The 18,860-nt window shown below is 33.8% G+C and overlaps 1 protein-coding gene across 1 annotated transcript in view; it reads left to right on the forward strand.

The window, feature by feature from the left end:
• GUCY1A2 (guanylate cyclase 1 soluble subunit alpha 2) overlaps positions 1 to 18,860 on the forward strand; it is a 395,366-nt gene that overhangs the window by 31,600 nt on the left and 344,906 nt on the right. The gene's annotated exons all lie outside the window — the stretch shown is intronic.

Below are 18,860 nucleotides of genomic sequence, written 5' to 3' on the forward strand. Positions count from 1 at the left end.
AAAAAAAAAAAAAAAAAAAAAAAAAAAAAAGAATATTGTTGGGACAGTAAGGAAAACTTGAATTTGGACTGTGTTTTAGGTAATAGTATTGTACCAGTGTTAAATTTCCTTATCTTTATGATTTTACTGTGTTTTTGTAAAGGAGCATTCTTGTTCTAAGGAAATACACAGTGAAGTATTTAGTGGTAAAGGGACATGGTGTCTGCTACTTACTCTTAAATGGTGTGTGTGTGTGTATGTGTGTACGCGTGAGAGAGAGAGAGCGCATAATAAAGCAAAGGGGGTAAATTTTTAACAAATTGGTGAATCTTGGTAAAAGAGTATGGAAGCTTTTGAACTAATCTTGCAACTTTCCTCTAAGTTTAAAATTATATCAAAATAAAACATTTCTAAAAACTACTTAATAAAATTATATTTAAAATAGATCATTGATCCAAAGGGACCTTCTATTTCTATTTGGTTTTAGCACCAATTAAAAAAAATCCAAAACTAAACTAAAATAACAAACATAAATGAGTTTAAGAGCTTTTGTAGTCTATTTTTATACTTAAGTATATTTTGCTGTTCCTAATATCATCAATGAAAACATCAAATTCTATGTAATCAGTGTCCAAATTGGAGCTCATCTATGGATATTATTTTCCTCAAGTTTTGTGGCCTTATAACCTGACTTAGTGACAAAACTGCTGACTAATTCTACTGCTCAAGTTATCTATTTTATTTTTTGATACTACAGTGAGTGGCGTCTATACTAGGACCTGTTCCTTTCTGCTTGTAATCCTCTTACTGTTATGTTATGACATTTTTGTTATAACAAAGATGTTATGACATCGTTGACATAATCTTTTCTATAGACTCTGATTTTCTTTTTTATTGCTTCCCTGACATTTTAAGTACCCAGAGTAAATTATTATTCACAGTCTGTCATCAGTCATTAGATAATATTGCACTGTGCTATAAAAGTGTTTCTATATTTAATAACAGTGCTTTCTGCATTTCTATGTAACTGTTTGTACAATTAGTTAAATAGAATCTTCATCTGAAGCAAGATATCACACCAAGTAGCTGTTTAGTTTTTTAAAATGAGCTAATAGGAGTTTAAAGCAAACTATTTAGAAGATGATGGAAAACCCTGTGACTACAACTATATATGGTTAAAATTACTACCATGGCCCAGATTTTTAAATTAATAACAGGTCAGAGAATCCAGCACATACTAGATATTCACTTCCCCTCTTGTTGGAATAGACAAAGTATTTTTTTTTAAATGGTGTTCATTTTTGATACATATCTATTTAATTCTTTAAAACCGTAATTGTTATATAGAAATAATGGGATTTAAGTGAATTATACTCAAATTTCAAACTTATTATGACCATAAGCAAACATATGAGGCACGTAGATGTCATCTCAGGTCTTACTTATGTCTAAGGTCTCCTTAACTTCCCTCCCCCCACCCCCTCAAGCCCTGCACTCACTCACATACACACTTTCATGCTGTTACAAACCTCACAATCTTGATTTTGTGGTGACAAAATTTTTAATTAAATGATGGGATGAATCTAATTGCCAGTGGGAGGCAAACATCAAGTAACAGTAGTATTCACAAACCAATGTTCCTGCTTTCACCTTAGTAGAAATGTTAGGCAAATCGGAGGGATTTGTGAGATAGAGCAAATCTTAGTATTGCCACATGGGAACTTGACTTCATGTGTCTTCATTCTTAGCTCATTTATATAAGTCCTTGGGTATTTCTGATTTGTGAAACAGGGATATTAGTAGTAAGAGTTACTGTAGTATAAGTTCTGCAGACAGTGGAGTTTAAATTTGGCTCACTGTTTAAAAAGAAGATTGCCTACATTATAAGATTTGCACTTAGAGCCAGGTTAACATGGTCGCAAGGCTAAAAAAATCTCAAATGTGTATTTACTTTCTAGGCCATTAGGCCAACCATTTCACTGTTAGTTGGATAGACAAAACAAACTATGTTGACCTTTGACATTCTTCTGGAAGCTAGAAAGGAAATAGCAGCAATATTCTGGCAAGGCTTGGGAATGGCCTAAGAAGAGAAAAGTCAGCATGTTTTTTGACTTTTAATTATGACTCTTTTCTGCAGTGTACTAAAGAAGTGCTTTGAAAAGAGTGTGGTGTTTATCACTGAGTGTGAGTTCAAGATCTTACAACTTTGTAATATCTTTTTCCTGTCAAGTGCTGGTTGTGGTTGACCTTTTGGATAATGTGTTTTTGTTTGCTTTCAGATGTTAAGAAAGATCTCCCATATAACCTTTTGTTTTCTTTAGGACTTAAAGAGTGGTGGGGAAGTGATAAAGTTTATGGGAAAAAGAAAAGCTCTAAATTCAGACATTTTTGTTTTATATCTCTTTTGGGTAAGTTAGCCCCAGGCTTACCTATTAATATCTCTATAAAAATAAACTAAGCCTTTGGTGCAGTTTCCTTTCTCCTGCTTCTGTTTTTTTGTATTCTTTGCCTCCTACTGTGATGTATTTTTTCCTCCCTCTCCTTCCTAAGTGGATTCCTCTCCTCTTTGTCCCCTTGTTTATGCCAGTCCAGTGAGGGATGCTCTCTTTTGGGGATTCCGGGAGAGGCACTGTGAGTGACAGGACACATGTTGGAATGAGCAAGGTATGTTCACGAATCATTGAAGAGACAGCCTGATTTGAGAAATGATTCTTGTTGAGGCATTTTAAGAGACAAGAACTGGGGATAAATCTTACGATATGTCTATAGGATTGCCAGTGCATCTCACGAGATATACCATGTCCTCGTTCCTCATCTGCCCCAAATTTAAAATGTGAATTTCCATTAATATCTTCCAGTCTCTGGCACTTCTTTCCATGAATTTGTGGCATGTGTCCTGGTGCAATAACAAACTTTGCTTACTGTTTTCTGGTTGACTCTGAGTACCTTTACTAGTTATAACTGTATTTTATTCCTCCTTAACTCTTCCATTTTAGTCCCTCTGCTAGCTTCTGCATACCACATATGCTATTACTGTTACCAACACCATCACTTTTGCTTTGGAATGGGAACAATTTAAGAACTTAAAGCTAAGGGCTTCTCAGTATCCTGTCCATATTTTCTACATTACATACATTTTCTACATTTCTACATTAATGAGCTTTCTTGAATTTCAATTAAAATTTAAAGCAACCTGAATATTTATTTATTCACTCATACATACATGTATTCAAGAAATATTTATTATATACTGGGTGCTAGCATTGTGTAGATTCAGATTTACTCAGCCAAGTACGGTATAATTAGCTGCAGAAGTTAATTATAGACCATTCTGTTCTCTTTTTCTCTTTGGGCCTCTCAAGCATCCTATTCTGAGTCTTGGGTTAAAGAAACAATAATATATAAAATAATCTGTCCCAATTCCTTAGTATTCTGGTGTTATATTTTGCTATTGGACTAATGTTTGCAATGCTATGATCTGTAAATCCTTAATATTGATAGAATGAAAACCTTCATATCTTTATCTTAATAATAGCCCACACTTCAGATTTTTTTAAGAAATAGTTTAAAACAACAAGAAGAAACATCAAAAATGGCTTGATCCTGTTCTCTGTATGCTCTTTATACTGACAAAATATTGGCAACAACCAATAGTCCAACTATAAGGAAATAGTCAATTAAAGTGTGATAATCTGCTTACAAGAACATTAAACAGCTGTTTCATTGAGAACTATGTGGAAAGATTATGCTACAGCATGGGAAAATGTTTATAATGTTATCATAGCTCTGTTTTCCCAGGAAACAGGCTCTGAGGTGGAGATCTGTTCTCAGGAATGCTACTGGATACTGCTCTCAGGATCAATGACCCAACCAGGCAAACCACAGTAGATTTCAAGGCCTGAGAATAGTCCTTTGTGGTTAATAGCTCCACAGTCTGAGTCATCCTTTTTCATGAAAGAAAGCCCGTGTTTGCAGCTTAGCAGACTATTGCCCTGTAAGGATGTGAAGAAAGTAAAATGAGAGAGAAGTTGAACTGCTATGCCTAGGTGCAGTCACAACAAATGTCTCAGCTGATCTCTCCAGAATTGCCCCCCACTGAGGCAAGGATGCCTTGCTTTTGTATTACAGCTCACCACCTCCCAAACTAACCTTTGGATTCAGGCTGCCCTGGGGCCTGAATCCTGCCATTGCGCCAAGCAGCTGTCTTCAGCTAAAAGCCGTTACCAGAGCAAGACTCAGCCTAGAGCTGATAGCTTCACACACTCCCAGCATCCACTAGAGATGAAATATTACACAAAAAGAAAAAAGTCAAAAATGTTTTGTGTACATTATTATATTATGAATTCAACTGTAATATATGTGTGAGTATGTACAAAAATTGGGAAGGGACAGAAAAATGAACTGTATTACAAAATGCTGTATTAGAAAAGTGAAAGAGGCAGTCCAGTGGTTAGGACTCCGCACTTTCACTGCAGGGGGCATGGGTTCCATCCTGGTCGGAGAACTAAAATCCTGCATGCCATGTAGCGTGGCCAAAAAAAAAGTGAAAGAATTCATAAGAACATAACTTTTAATCAAATAAGCCATGAAACCAAAAATATTGTAGTTTCCATTACAATATTGGAAGAACTCAGGTGTATGTTGTCTCCTCTCCCAATTTTAAAAGATTACCATTTTTGTTAGTTATTGCATATCTCAGGCTTTCCCTTGTGTTCTATTTGTGGAATATCTTCAGGTGTGGTATGACAAACATAGCTCAGTGTTCCTATCAGATTCACTTTAAGATAGTAACACATATGAACAGTTGCTCTGCTTCGGGTGCTAGCTTCAACCATTCCTAGGGTGACCTCACCTATGAGGCAAAAGAAGCAGTGGTTAGGGGTTCAGTCCCTATATATGCCATTGATATTTTTTTCACAGCTTTAAATTACTTTCTTACTCAGCCCAATATCTTATATGTGTGATCAAAAGGGAATTGGTTATGAAAAATGTGATTCGAGCAGGGCAAATAAATCAAATATGATACTGAAAACCAGTTTGAAGTTGTAAAAAACAATTCAGATTCCCATCAATTTTATTTATTTACAACAACACAACTTTTATTCCAAAAGTTAATCCTCTCTGTACAAATTGCATAGAGGCATAGCTTCCAAAACTGGGTTGGAGCAGTTGAGGAGGGTGGATCACAATTTAGTGATTGTAAAAAGCATAGCAATTAAAGAGGCATTAGCAGTGATTAACAGCTCTGAGTAAACCCTCTGAGAAGCCTTCCTTCTGGAAATTATGCTCTTCTTCTGCCACTTTTGTGGCCTCTGATTTAAACTGGGCCAGTTATCATCAGCAGACACAGGAATCCATGCATTTGCATAGTAATTCTCTTCCTTAAATTCTTAGCCAACATATAAAAGACTGCTAAAAAGTGCAGGCATGAGAAATGATGAGAGTACATCTCTGTAGGGAGATTCCGAAGCCTGTGAGACATTGACACATTTTCACAATGTGGCAGATTGCATTTCAGAAGCAGGGGCCAAGTGTGGGTACAAGGCTGAGGCAGGTGCTCCTGCAGTTCCTCTTTTTAATTAGCTCATCTTTATGCGTTCTTTGAATGTACCACACTGCTGTGGGGCTCTCGGCTTAGTGTCTTACACAACAACATGTCAGGGTGCTGGGGAAGGAAGACTGGGAAATGTGATGAGCCCTTAGTCACCTGACAGGTGGGCAGCTTCTGATAGCAAGCATAGCACAGAGCCCTGATAATGCTGCCTGATTATACATGTGCTGCCCTGAGTCTGTCCATTTCTTAGTTCTCACCTGTGGCTATTTGTTGGCAAAGGAAAAAGAATTTGTCAAATAGTAAGCTTCACACCTATTAAATTAGTCTTTTAGCATAACTAGCCCACTTGTGTAAAAAGACCTGCCAGTGAATATTGAAGGGCGTGAAAAACAGCAATGGAAAACCTATACATATGCACCCATACAAGCATCTATTGATATATCCAGTGTAAGTATTATATAATATATACATTGTATATGATATATATATATTGTACAGACATGTGGTCAGTCATACACAGACGTATTTATTTGTTCATTCATTGATTGATTCTTTTATCTATCCATTCAAAAAATTTACTACAAACAGGCACTGTGCCAGGGATTAGGATTACAATAGTGGTCTTCATTTAGTTTCTCAAAAGCTTCATTTTAGTTTCTCTTCCAGGACTTTCGCATACATGTTCCTTTGGTCTGGAATGGCCTTTCTTTCCTCCTTCTTGGCTGCCTAGTTGACTTTTACTTATCTTTCATATGTGTCACTTTTTAAAGGAAGCTTTCTTTGACCCAGTAGATTACATTAGGTCCCTGTTATATGCTCTCATATCATTCTGCAACTTATCATTCCAACACCTATCATCATGTGGTTTCTATGTACAGTTGTTGGATTATGTGTACAACTACTGGATTAGACTATCTTTCACATAGCTCAATAAGGGTAAGACCCACATCTATTCTGATCATGATAGTTTCCCTAGTGCTCAGCACTGAGACTGATACAGAGCAGGTATTCTCATTTTTAAAAAATAATAATTGAATGAATGGTGAAGAGGATATAACCTTTGTTTTCAAAGAGATTAAGTCAGATTGAAGGGGTGGACAAGCCAGCAACTGTTGTGTGACAAATGCTAGGATGGGGGTATTCACAAAGTGCTTTGGAAACTGAAGAAGTAGAAGCATCCATCTTAGTCTTTGAGAGTCAAGGGAAGTATTCTGGAGGAATTTAGGTGTAAGGATCTGCAAGATGAGTGTAAGCAGATAACTACTTAAGTGGAGTAAGTGGGAGAACAGAATTCTATTAAAACACAAAACAGCAAAACGAAGCACAAAAGTAGCATGGACAGAAACCTGTCAGAGAGACATTGTTGAGCATGTTCGGGAAACTTCAAGTGGGTCATAGTGGCTTATACAGAGATGTGAAGTGAGGAAATTGGGAGAGATGAGGTTGGGTCTGTAAGTAAGGGCTGGATCAAGCCCTGCTGAGTTTGGACTTTATTCTGAGGCCAAAGGATAATCATTGGAGGGCTTTAAGTAGAGAAATTATATGATAAGATTTATGATATTGAAAAGACGCATACAGAATGGATTGCAGAGAGATTAGAAAGCAGAGTGATTAGGAAGCTGTTGAAATAATTCTAGATGGTTGATAGTGGTGGTCTGAAACAAATTAGTTGTATTTAAGATAGAGAGGCTAGCAGAATGTCAGGGGAGATGCACCACACACACACTCACACACACGCACATGCACACACGCATACTTATATTTTTACTAAAATAAAATTGTATTCTATATATTATTCTGACAGTTTTAGCTTAGCTTTTTATCATACAAAATCAAATATGTCTTTTTGTATGTTTGTTTCCCAGTTTTGGTTAAGGCATACATAAAGTCCCCTAGATTTTCTTCTAAAATATTTATTGTTTTGTCTTTTACATTTTAAATTTTTAATTGAACTTGAATTTGATTTTTTTTTGTGTGTGTTGCGAGATGGGATTTAATTTTATTGTTTTCCAGATGGCTAGCGCCATGTATTAAATAAACCATTCTTTCCCCATTGAATTAAAATACTCTTTTGTGGTACATTAAAAATTATATACACAGATTTGATTCTGAATTCTCTATTCTGACCTAATAATCTCTTCGTTTGTTTCTATAGAAATAAAAATTGTAATTACAGTGCATTTCATTTATTCCAATATCTGGTTCTTACTCAGTAGTCTTCTTATTCATGAATTTTTGGGCTATTCTAAGAATTTATTCTCCCATATGAATCTTAAAATTACTGTATTAATAAGAAAACATGTTGAGATATAATTAGAAATGCATTAAACTCATATTAATTTGGGGGAATTGATATTTTTATAATGTAAGGTCTTTGCATCTTGAAATTTGGAACCTTTTTCCATTTGTTCAGTTTCTGTTTTCTGTGTTAAGATTTAATAGTTTTCTTAATATAAGTTCTATGCCTTTCTTATTAGTGTATTCCTATGATTTTATAATTTTCATTGCTACTTTGAATAGAATATTTCCCCATTTCTACTTCTTGATCCTTACTGCTAATATAGAGAAAAGCTATTGATTGTATGTTTATTTTATATTCAGTTATTTACAATGTTTTCTTATTAATTCTAGTAGGTATTTTTTTTATAAAATAATGTTGTGTTTTGTGCACCAAAAGAAAGCAAGAAAGAGCCTTGAAATTAAAAGGCTTTCTAGGTTTTCTAAGTGTACAATCTTCATTAGCAAAAAGAGATAATTTTATTGTTCCTTATATCTCATAGCATCTGCTAGAACCTCCAAGATAATATTGAATAACAATGGTGATAACAAGCTTATTTGCCTAATTTCTGATTTTAGTTGAAATGTTCTTAGTATTTTACCTTTTAGAATAAGCTTTGATTCTGGTTTTTGAAGAGCAGAATTTATTATGTTTGAGCAGCTTCTCTATATCCCTGTTTTGCTCAAAATTTTTATTAAAGCTGTTCAATTTCAGACTTTTCAGAATCTACTGATAAAACAATATTATTTTCTCATTTAATTTTACAAACATCATACTTTACGCTGATAGATTTTCTACTATTGAACTACTTTTTCTTTTCTGACATGAACAGTACTTGGTCATTAAGTATTACTCTTTTATAAATAGCTAGACTCCATTTGCTGCTATTTTAGCAAATATTCATAAGAGAAAATGGTCTTAGTATACTGTATCAAGTTTTGGCATTAAAGTTATGTGGGCTTAATAAAAAGAATTGAGTAGTTTTAATTGTTTTCTATGGCCTGGAAATATTTAAATCACTTTGGAATTATCAATTTTCTTAAAGGCTATCCAAAACCCATTTCTTCTTGGGTCAATTTTTGTCATTTATGTTTTGATGAAAAATTATCCATTTATATTACATTTACACATTTGTTGGCAGAACGTTGTATGGTTCTATTTTGATTCCTCTGTTTCTCCTTAATATATACTATGTCTTCTTTCTCACTCCTAATTTAGTTTTAATCTACTAATTTCAGCTTTTATAGTTTAATTTTAAACTTAATTTTCTTAATTGAAAGTTTTTATTTACTTATTATTTTGTTGCTGAAAGTATCTATGACATATATTTTTGTTTGAATACAGTTTTTGTTGTGCCTCATAGGATTTTGAATGAATTAGTTTCCTTTTCATTGATTTCTAGAAGTTATAATTTCAATGTTTTCTTTTTAATACAAGGAAGGGTACTGTTTAACTTCTAAATAGATAAATTTTTGGTTACCTTTTTCTCACATATGTGTTCATTATTATTTAACATCTTTATTGGAGTATAATTGCTTTACAATGGTGTGTTAGTTTTTGCTCTATAAAAAAGTGAATCAGCTATCCATATACATATAACCCCATATCTCCTCCCTGTTGTGTTTCCCTCCCACCCTCCCTATCCCACCCCTCTAGGTGGTCACAGAGCACTGAGCTGATCTCCCTGTGCTATGTGGCTGCTTCCCACTAGCTATCTATTTTACATTTGGTAGTGTATATAAGTCCATGCCATTCTCTCACTTCGTCTCAGCTTACCCTTCTCCCTCCCCGTGTCAAGTCCATTCTCTACGCCTGCGTCTTTATTTCTGTCCTGCCCCTAGGTTCTTCAGAACCTTTTTTTCTTTTTTTATAGTAGTGGGATTGCTGGGTCGTATGGTAGTTTTATTTTCAGTTTTTTAGGGAACCTCCATGCTGTTCTACATAGTGGCTGTACCAATTTACATTCCCACCAACAGTGCAAGAGGGTTCCCTTTTCTCCACATTCTCTCCAGCATTTTTTGTTTGTAGATCTTTTGATCATGGCCATTCTGACTGGTGTGAGGTGATACCTAATTGTGGTTTTGATTTGCATTTCTCTAATGATTAATGATGTTGAGCATCCTTTCATGTGTTTGTTGGATATCTGTATATCTTCTTTGGAGAAGTGTTTATTTAGGTCTTCTGCCTGTTTTTGGACTGGGTTGTGTTTTTGATATTGAACTGCATGAGCTGCTTGTAAATTTTAGAGACTAATCCTTTGTCAGTGGCTTCATTTGCAAAGATTTTCTCCCATTCTGAGGGCTGTCTTTTCCTCTTGTTTATGGTTTCCTTTGCTGTGCAAAACCTTTTAAGTTTCAGTAAGTCCCCTTTGTTTATTTTTGTTTTTATTTCCATTTCTCTCTAGGAGGTGGGTCAAAAAGGATCTTGCTGTGATTTATGTCATAGAGTGTTGAGTTTTATAGTTTCTGGCTTTACATTTAGGTCTTTAATCCATTTTGAGTTTATTTTTGTGTATGGTATTAGGGAGTGTTCTAATTTCATTCTTTTACATGTAGCTGTAGTGTTATTATTATTTGTATTATTATTAGAAAAATGTGATCTGCAAAATCTTTCCTTAAAAACATATGGAAATTTTGTGGCTAAGTACTTGAGCAATTTTTGTAATATCTTCATATACTATAAACATGCATGCATGTGTATATACATATATACATGTGTACATTTATTGCCTTTGTTATTAAATTTTATTTATTTTAATTTCATTTTTCCTCTGAATTTTTTATTGCTGTTGAGATTTATTTTATTTATGACTTTGCTTTTTTAATCTTTGATATTTTGATTCTGAAAAAAGTACATTAATATTTACTAATGACATTTTTCTTTTGTTGTTTTTATTTAATTTCTCTATGACTTTGCTTTTTTTTGTCTGTCAGATCCATCTGATTCTGAGAGAGATATATTAAAGTTTCCCATTATAATCCTACTATAATTTCCTCTATAAATGTCTAGAGTTTTTTCATTAGAGTAAAATTCAATTTTTTATTAGCTTTTAAAATGTGTAACAAGCATATTGAAACATAATTCACATACCATACAATTCACCCATTTAAAGTGCATACCTCAGTGTGTTTTTAGAGTATTCATAAAGTTGTGCAACTATCACTATCATCAATTTTAGAACATTTTTTATCACTCCATAAAGAAATCCCTTGCTCATTAGCCATCAATTTCTAATTACTAATACTTTGTATATTTAGCTACAATGTTGCAGGTTCATGTCTCTTAGGTCTTCTTTGTAAAATGTGATTTTTTTTTTAATATAATGTCTCTCTTTATCCTGATTAGCACTTTTAATCTTAATTCCACCTTATTTGATATTAATACTACTCCTTCCTTGCTTTTTTTTTCTTGTAGATTCTTGGAAATTTTTGCCTAACGTTTATTTTCAAACTTTTTTTTTTAAATCACCTTTTATAAGTTGTTTTATAGATATGCAATTCTTATATATGGAGTGAGAATTTCTGATATTTGATGGGATTTATTTGTTTACACTTAATGAAATGCATAATTTACTGATTTTCTTTCTTCCAACTTGATTTATGATAATTATTCATTTTACATTGTTTTTTCTTTTTCTTATTTTTGCTATTTTGATCATGTTGAATATAAAATTTTTTTAACCTTTGCAGTTTGAAAGTTCTCTTCTACTTACCCATTTCATTATTGCTTAGCTTCCCTTTTTTGTTACTAAAATTAGGTCCATGTGTTTTTTCATTATTTTAAAACAAAATATCACTTATTTCCTTACTAAGAATGTATTTTTTTTTCTAATTGCCATATCCCATTTGGAAGAGACCTTTAGAGTGCTGTTAGAACATTTTCTCCTTTCCCCCTCCCCACTGTTTCTCCCTAACCTCCTAAATCTTGGGTTTTGCTGAGATTGTTTAGTTCCAGATTGTCAATAAAATTTACCTTGCAGTTGTCAACAGTTTCCCTTTCTCTCTATTTCAGTAATTTTATTTAGATTTATATTACAAATTTGCAAAAAAAATCTGTCATTGACACATACACACACACACACACACACACACCTGTGTGTGTGTGTGTGTTGCAAGGTTCATTGCTCCTTGATGTTTTTACTTTTCCCATTTTCTCTTACCAGGACTCCTCTGTTTCATTTGTTATTTGGTTAAAGTGTTTTTTCAATTATTTTCCTCAGGTGTTTCACTGAGTCATATTGTTTCTGAATCTGCCAGATATCTTGGCTGGATAATGAATTCTTAGATTTAAATTCTCTCAGTATTCCACATATATTATTCCACCATCATCTAGCTTACAGAATTGCAAATAAGAAAAACATTTTTTTTTAAGTTTTTTGAAAATTACTTGTTCTTTCCTGCAACTTAAAAGATTTTATCTCTTGTATTTCAGGAATTTAACCAGATGTGCTTAGATTTTTGCGTGTGTGTATGTGTGTGTGTTTTCTTACCAGTCTTGGCTGGAGCTTGTGCCTTTTCTATCAGTTGATTCACAATCTTCTACAGTTCAGGGAAAATTCTATTATTGTTTTAGTTATAGTCCTTCCTCCATTGGTTTCTTTTTCTCTTTCTAGATCACACTGTTTCTAGGGATCATACATTTCACGAGTTGTCCTACTAAATCTGTTTATGGTCAACAGAAGGATCATAGACAAAAGGGAATATCTGGTATTTTACAAGAAAGGCACAAACATGTGCTCTGCTGTTTGAAAGCAAGGAGTACTAACTGATACTGTTGGAGTGTACTTTTATGATGCTCTGCTTTTTAGATATAGTTTCTGGGTAAAAAAGTACTCCCAGTACTCAGGGTTTGGCATCATCTCCATTATGCCATGTTTCTAACTTAAAATTTTTGCCCTCTGTTTACTTTATTATTTTATTTAATTTATTTTTTTGTCCTGTGTATATTTTAAAGCACACCTTGGCATAGTCTCAAAATTACAAACTGTAAACTTAACCATCACAAATATTTTTGTGCCTGAAGCACTTACTACACTTATAATAATAAATATTCCTTTGGGTATTCAAGAATTAATCTTAAATATGTTAGAGGGTTTCCTTTAATGCTATGCTTAGCAAATTCTTTGTTAGCTCAAAGATGTTAAAACCCTGTTTTTAAAATCTGAATATGTGTCTTGCTATTTTTAATTATATAATAAAAATTTTTAAATATTAAGGAAAATTTAATTTAGTTCACCTACACTTAAAAATAAATATATGACTTATTCTGTGTTCTTTTTTGGAGAGGGACAGGATGCCACAAATGCAATAAAAGAAGGAGGATTAAATGCCTCTAAAATGGTAGAAAATTGCAGTTTAACCCTTCATAGATTAAGAGCAAAATTGATAAGACTCTTTCTTTTTACTATTATCCCAACAGTTTTACTTATTTAACTAAAGTACTCTAACTACAAACGTCTTATCTCACCTCACCAAGATGCAAATGAGACTGTATTGATAGCTCAGATTCAAAACAATTTCCCTTAAAATTACGATTTGGGCAATGGGATTTCTTTCCAGGCTTTCTTCTTTGTTATTATTTAGACATATGTAATATTTACCCTTAAATCTCTGGATGCAGAGACTAACTTTATTTATTTGTAGATTGGCATGGCACTGGAATTATATTCTTATAAAAGTGTCATCTGGGTTTCAAACATAGTTGAGAAACATCTTATCGTCTTGCTAGATAAAATAATTTTTTCTTGACAAATACTGTATGGTGTCACTTATATGTGGAATCTGAAAAAGCCAAACTCATAGAGAGTAGAATGGTGGTTACCTGGGGCTGGGGGAAATAGGGAAATGTTCTAACTTCCAGTTAGAAGATGACTAATTTCTGGAGATCTAATGCACTGCCTTGTGATTATAGTTAACAATTGTGCATTATACTTTGAAAGTTAAGAGCAGAGTTCGAATATTCTTACCACAACAAAAGAAATGGTAATTATGTGAAGTGATGGAGACGTAAACTAATGGTACGATGCTAATCATTTTGCAATATTTAAGTGTATCAAATCAACACATTGTGTACCTTAAACTTACACCATGTTATATCTCAATAAAGCTGGAAAAATAATTGTCTAAAAGGATAATTGTTTACTTAAAATGTTGAAATCTTTTGGACTTGAGATACTGTTGTGATTGAGTTATATTACTTAGATATCAGGTTGATGAAACCTAAGTAATTAATCAAAAAGGAATTATGGAGGTCCACAATTCACAGAAGTGATAAGCTGGTAGGTATTCAGCTCCTTGGTTGAAGTTTAAGCAACTTGAAGAAATACCTTCCGCTTTGGTATTTTCCCATGTTAGTGGAGACTGATACATTTGCTGGGTGATAAGGATGGTCTCTGGACCTAGAAAGACACAAATTTCCCTCTTTTATTAATAAATCTTCCCCCAGAGGATCCAGGACCCCATTCAATGCTATATCTTTCGTGTCATACGTTTCTCTATTCACTCAGTTCTCAATGAAGGCAACATTTCCCTTTCCAAGCATGGAGGCCAGATTTTTTTAAAAACAATTTTATAAAATAAGTAATTTTAACCTTCCAATAATATTATTGATACAGCTGAAAACTAATATTCTGTTTCTTCATTTGTCCCACCCTCCTCAACTCATTATACTGTCTTTTGCCTCCATCTCCCCACTGAAATTGCTCTGTCAAAGGTCCCTGAAGTTCTGACCAATCCAATTTAAAGTTTTTTTCCTTGACCTCTCTGTGGCATTTGATAGCCAGTGACTGCTCCTTGTAGCTCCTTTCTATTAACTTCAGTGATGCACTAATTCACCTGACATCCAGCTATTATTTATTGAGCGCCCATAAATGTCAGGCAGAATGTTAGGCATTGATGATATTTCAATGGGCAAGACATGCATTTTTCCCCCACGCAGATGTTTTACTCATTTAATACAGTGCACATTATCACACAATATTTATTACACAAGATCTAGTATTAGACAGACTTCACTTTGAGACCTGGCTCTGCTACCTACAATTGGGTGAACATGGGCAAATTTCTTAACATTCCCCACCTTTAAAATGGGTGCAATTAAAAATATCCACTTGATAGGAATTTTTAAAATGTTAAAGTAATATACGAAAATGTTTGGCACACTGCTTGGTACTAATTTCTCCATTCTTACTGGAACTACCTAATTCAGTCAATATAACCTAATAGAGACACTGCAGCATCTCTTTGGCTGCTATCTTTGACTCTGGTCTTGTCACACTTAAGTCCAACTTCTACACTGCTGATTAATTAGCAGCTCATCCCACCACCCCTGCTCCACAGCCATTATACACTTACTACTTGCTCTTCCCTGATTCTTCTGGGCTCTTTCACCTCCCTGCTTCATTCATATTTCATTACCGTCCATCTGTTAGAGTGCTCCTTCCTTCCTTGTTGGCTTTTTGAACACCTACTTTTTCTTAAAATTATCTTTCAAACTTTATCTCCCTGAGGAGAAAGTCAGACATTCTTTTTCCCATACTGTCATAGCTCCTGTATGCCTCTGTTATAGCCCAATCATCTGTAATTTAATTATCTGTGGGGGCCCATGAGAGAAAAGGATGTGTCTAGTTGCCTTGGTATCCTTTGATGTGGCACAACTGTAGCTTTAAAATTGATTCTAGATGAATGTTTAGTTTCTATGAATGAATACTTAGCCTCCATGTGCTGGGCATTATGCTAGTGATAGGTATGCAGACATACATGCCCTCAAGAGGTGCACAGTGTGAAGTTGGATAAGGGACAAAAGATTCATGTCATGAATTAACACACTATTTCATTTTCAGTTAAAGGATGTCAGAATTTAAGCTATTCATTTTTTTGAAGGGATGAATTAATAGTAATTTAAAATTCCTTTAATTTACCTGCTAATGAAAGCAGTTTTATTGTAAGTTTTGCCTCTTTAAGAAATGTATTTTTATATACCCAAATGTCAAGCTTCTTGTGATAAGAGCAGATGAGCATTGTTTCTATGTTTCAGGTGATTTACTGGAAGTAGGGGGTTTGCATCAATTATAAGTGGAACCTTGGGAGTGAGACTGAGCTAAACTACTTTCTCTGTGCTTTCTAAATTTTGAGATGTTTAAAGTGCAAGTCTTGGGTATTGATTCATAGCATATTTGCAGAAGTTGAAGTGATCATTCCCTAGTTCTAATTTTTCAAGCTCTAAGAATTTTTTTATTTTCTCAGCTTGCACAGTTTAACAATTGTGAGACCAAAAATATTTATTAGTTAATTGAATACTGTGGTGTATATAGAATTGCCATGTATAGTATTTGCATATAATATTAAAAATAATTTAGTTTTTCTTTATTGATACAAGCCACTTTAGCACCCTGGTAGGCTTTAGCATTATCATTTGAGACTTAATAATCATTGTATCTTAGGTACAGAAGTGCTTTTTAAAGCAGCAAGGATTGATAGACTGCTGTACTCACAAGTAGTTTTAATTTTGTTGCCTCTGGTGAATTTACTTACTTGTTATTTTCTGTATGATTCTTTGGGATTATGACATTTGGAAATAGGACATAAGCTTACTGTATTATATCTGTGTTCTTAATAACTGTGAGGGCATTTTTAATGTTATGAAAAATTCAAGTTAGAAGAAATTCTCTTTTTCTCGTCTGTGCATAAAGACCCTAAGTCCTTTAAGACACAACTCTGCAAAGTATAGAAGCAATCCATGGAACATTTTCAGTGGCACGTGGAATTTTGTTGTTCAGCAAATATAGTCAAATTATAGGAATTTTTATTTATTCTGAACTTAGTTTTTAATAAGAATTTCATAATTAAAAATTAATAGCAGCAAATAATATTGCCATTGAAGGGACATAAGTTTAATTTGTATGTATTAGAAATTTTTAGTTACAGTATAGTGATGGTGATGTAAGGATTTTGTATGGAAAGACGTTTTAGTGAAGGGCTTTTCAGACAGCTAGTAATTAAACCAGGAGAGAATGGTTTATAATCCAAGAGAGAAGAGCAATTTAGGAGGAAGAGTTGATGAACATTATAAAACTAAAGGAAAAAGAAAAGTTAAGTAATATGACAAAACAGGATATATTGGTGTAAATAATTACAAAAGCAGTTTTAATGGAGCAGTTGGAACAGGAGCCAAATTGCAGTGGATATCATCTATCTTGCTTTCTCTCTTTCACACCAGGGAACTAGTTAGAAAACTGCTATTATAATCAATTCTGGCTGGCATTATTGTTAGTGAATGCAACATATGTTGAAGTTCAATCTTGTAACATTACAGTGTGAGATGAGTAGTGATGTTTTTATCCTAGTAGGTGACTTTCTCAGCTTCTCTTGAACATCAGATCTATGAAACTAAAATTAATGTGAAATGCTTCTTAATAATGGGACTGATTTTCACTTAAATTTTCTACTTCTCATTTCACATGGATTTTAAGAACTTCTTTGTCAAACTAACTTCTTAACTTGGCTTCCACAATATTTAGACTCTATGGTAAGTTCTTAAAAAATATTTGATGTGTTTGGACTCTATTTTAAAACAATATTATTGACTCTGTTTTATCCCCTCACTTCTGCATGGGGAGAACTCATAGGGAATAAGTAGGAGCAGCAAACTAAGCCATAGACAGCCTAGACTACTTTGCATTCTTACAGGACACTAACAAAGTGACCTGTCTTTTCCTGTCTGATTTTCAGGACCTTTTTATAAGATGAGATAGATAATGAAATAAAATATGAATATGTAAACTACATGTACTGATTTCAGCCAAAGTCAGAGAAGCACTACGGTGACTCTACATAGAAGCTTTCTTTAGGATACAGACTTTGGCTCTTTTATCTGTGCTGTACTCTTCCTCAAGGGTGGATCTAACTAGATTATGTGTGATTCTGCTTCTAATTACTATATAATGCATTGTGTGTGTGTGTGTGTGTGTGTGTGTGTGTGTGTGTGTTTATTTATTTATTTATTATAACCATTATTATAAGGTAGATTTCCTTTTGCCATAGCATCTTAGAATAAGTATGAACCGAGAAAACCTAAAGACTTTTAACTCTGTCTGGTCAGATTCCTACTCTACTTTTGTCTGCTCTCATTTTTGTGAGTGAAAGAGTGAATGCAAATCATTCCACAGTTTTAATTCCTTGTTTTGTCTCTCACTTCCTGGGGTCTAGCTGACCTGCATGATTTTCTCGGAGATTACTAATTTAAGTACTTCTGTTTATGCAAGATAACCTGATGCCTTTCTCTGCTCATGTACCATAGATTCCCTCTCTGGTTATATTTTCTACTTAACAAGTGAATTGTGATAAGTAAAATAGTAATATTGAATGGACATAATAAACAACTTTATAATAGCCTCTTAAAATTCTTTAACGATGAGGGAAATTGTTAAGGAAAATATATTATTCATGATAATTACAGCAAATGGAGTATAGTATTGAAAAGAAAAGAGAACAGCTAGATTAGCAGCATTTAAAAACTTCATGCTCCAGGGTTTGAGGGGAGGGAGGAATGAATAGGTGGCACACAGAGGATTTTTAGGGCAGCAAAACTATTCTGTATGATACTATAATGGTGGGCACATGTTACTATACATTTGTCAAAACTCAAGTATATACAACACGAAGAATGAACCCTAATGTAAACTATGAACTTTGGGTGATAATGTTATGTCAGTGTAGGTTCATTGATTGTAACAACTGTACCACTGTAGTGCACAATATCAATAGTTGCCAGGGGAGGGGTTTGTGGGGGGGGCAGGGGGTACATGGAAAATATCTTTATATTCTGCTCAGTTTTGCTATGAATCTAAAATTGCACTAATAAAGTCTATTTTAAAACAACAACAAAAAGTTTATGCTCATTAACATCTTAGAAGCATCCAGAAAATGAACTGAAATTTACTTTCTTTAACTCAAATTGAATGACTTAACCTATTTGGGAAATTTGTGTACCCAAGGGAAATACCTCTCTTGCTTCTCTCACTAGCTGCCTCTTCTGGTAAGCATTAAAAAA

This window comes from Neophocaena asiaeorientalis, unplaced genomic scaffold (assembly GCF_003031525.2).
Source record: "Neophocaena asiaeorientalis asiaeorientalis breed wild unplaced genomic scaffold, Neophocaena_asiaeorientalis_V1.1 scaffold151, whole genome shotgun sequence".
NCBI lineage: Eukaryota > Metazoa > Chordata > Mammalia > Artiodactyla > Phocoenidae > Neophocaena > Neophocaena asiaeorientalis.